General features: G+C 41.6%; 1 pseudogene; it reads left to right on the plus strand.

The window, feature by feature from the left end:
• The first annotated feature begins 1310 nt into the window (after positions 1-1310).
• LOC130865784 (60S ribosomal protein L27a-like) lies at positions 1311-1756 on the plus strand (annotated as a pseudogene).
• The last annotated feature ends 849 nt before the right edge of the window (positions 1757-2605 follow it).

A 2605-nucleotide genomic window follows, 5' to 3' on the forward strand; every position in this document is an offset into this window, starting at 1 on the left:
TCCCATATTTCCTGGCTATTTGAGGTTAAGCTTTTGTTAGATTTAATGTTTTTGACTGATAAGTCTGTTTCCTCTATTGTATCTTCAGTGCTTGAGATTCTCTCTTCCATCTCTTGTATTCTGCTGTTCATGCTTGCATTTGTGGTTCCTGAATGTTTTTTTCATAATTTCTGTTTCTATAATTCCCCCGGCTTGTGTATTCCTTATTGTCTCTATTTTAGTTTTCAAGTCTTGAATAATTTCTTTCATATGTTTGATTGCTTTTTCTTGGTTTTCTTTAAGGGGTTTGCTGATGTATTCCAATTTTTTGTTTGTCTTTTCTTCCATTTCTTTGAGGGAATTTATTTCCTCTTTAAGATATTCAAACATTCTCCTGAAGTTATTTTTTAGGTATTTTTTTCAGAGACAGGGAAAATTACAAAACTGTCTTACCCTGTCTTGGCAAGGTTTGGTGGTTTATTTTTCTGGTATCCTGCTTGTCTAGTCCTGAAAATGGTCTGTCAGTGGTGTCGGAGGTTGTTTTATATTTGTGTTGCTTTTATTGTTTGAATAAAGAAGCTGCCTTGGTCTTTTGATTGGGCAGCCCTTAGGTGGGAAGAGGAGATAGAACAGAATTTTAGGAGGAAGAAGGCAGTATGGCAGATGCCATGGCACTCCTCTTCGAGATGGATGTGGGTTAGACTCTTGTCAGTAAGCCACAGTCAAGTGGTGATACACATTAATGGAGATGTGTTAAATCAATATGTGAGAGTTAGCCAATAAGGGGCTGGAGACAATGGGCCAGGCAGTGTTTAAATGAATACAATTTCTTTGTAGTTATTTCAGGGGCTAAGCTAGCCAGGTGGCCAGGAGCTGGGCAGCCCACTCCTCATACTACAGAGTGGTTCCCAATGTGGGGATAAATCCACTTAAAAATATGAGAGGGCTTTAAAGGGAAAGAGAGTTTAACACAGCATTTTGCTGTTTTCTAGAGCATGCTGTAGAGAGATTTCCTGATTCAACAATAACAGCAAAAAAAAAAAAAAGCCACACCATTTTAAAATGAGGCTTCCTGGGCCCTGCCACTGGTGCAATCTCTGGCTATGGAGCATTCATGGGTTTAGATGTTTGTGTGCCCACTCAGGGTTGGGAATAAGGTAGCTGAGACCATGTCCCTGGCTCAGCCCTTCCAGCCTGGGTAGGCAACGGGATCAGGTCTACTGGAAAGTGGCGGTTTTAAAATACCAGTTTCTGAGGCATTTGTCCTGCCCCTACACTTGCTACCTCGTGATACTCCGCTGGTTCCTCCCTCTTTCCTTTCTGCCACTGCCATGCCATCCAGACTGAGGAAGACCCAGAAACTCCGGGGCCACATGAGCCACGGCCATGGCCGCATCGGTAAATACCACAAGCATCCAGGAGGATGCGGGAACACTGGAGGCATGCATCATCACAGGATCAACTTCGGCAAATATCATCCAGGTTACTTCAGGAAAGTTGGGATGAGCCATTACCACTTAAAGAGGAAGCAGAGCTTCTGCCCGACTGTCAACCTGGATAAACTGTGGAGGCTGGTCAGTGAGCAGACCCAGGTCAACGCTGCCAAGAACAAGACTGGAGTTGCTCCCATCATTGATGTCGTGTGATTGGGCTACTGCAAAGTTCTGGGGAAGGGAAAGCTCCTTAAGCAGCCTGTCATCTGAAAGACAAATTTTTCAGCAGAAGAGCTGAAGAGAAGATAAATGATGTTGGAGGTACCTGTGTTCTGGTGGCTTGAAGCCACTCAGGGAGGCCAATTAAATGCTAACACTTTCCAAAAAAACAAAAATACCAGTTTCTGAGCTTTACTGCCATCGTGATCACTGTCTGGCTCCTGCGGGAGACAGAGCATTTAAATGGGGTTTTGTGAGTAAAATGCTATGGCTTACTTGATGGCAATGTGGACTCACTGTGTGCCTAAAATTGCACGTGGCTCAGGAACACCAAATGGCTCTGAGACAAGAGCAGCTCCGCCATGCTAGTGGTGCAGTACGCACGGCTAAGAGGCACAAGCATCTCTGCCATGTTGGACTCGGTAAGAAAAGCAGGCAGTACATGTATTTGACCTGGGATTGTCACAGCTTAGATTCTTAAGAGTTTAGCATTTTAAAAGCTCTTCATGACAGTAAAAAATTAAAGACAATACAATAGGACAGATTCAGACATAAAAGACCTCAAAATGGGTCACAGTATTTTATGGGTATATATGGGCTTGGGAGAGAGAAAAAATACAAAAAATAAAGTTAATGCCTTAAAATAAAGTTAATGCCTTAAAAGGGGGTAAAGTCTTTAAAGAGACAATGTACAAATAGTTGTAGATTAAAAAAATAAAAAAATAAGCCACATAAAAATAAAAATTTCACAGAGAGCCTGGTGTTTTCTTTAAATTTTTGACTGTAAAGAAGCTAAATACAGGGAGACATTTCATTGTGTGGTCTGCTAAACTAAACCAAGATATATGTTCTAAAGGTATCTTGACTTCAGGATTTGGGTCTAAGGATATGAAGCTTTTAAAAAGAGGTTCTCTTTTGTTTTCACAAAAGATGAGACCCTGCGGATTGCTTCTATCCCAATATGGTATGATAGA

This window comes from Chionomys nivalis, chromosome 24, assembly GCF_950005125.1.
Source record: "Chionomys nivalis chromosome 24, mChiNiv1.1, whole genome shotgun sequence".
Classification (NCBI taxonomy): Eukaryota; Metazoa; Chordata; class Mammalia; order Rodentia; family Cricetidae; genus Chionomys; species Chionomys nivalis.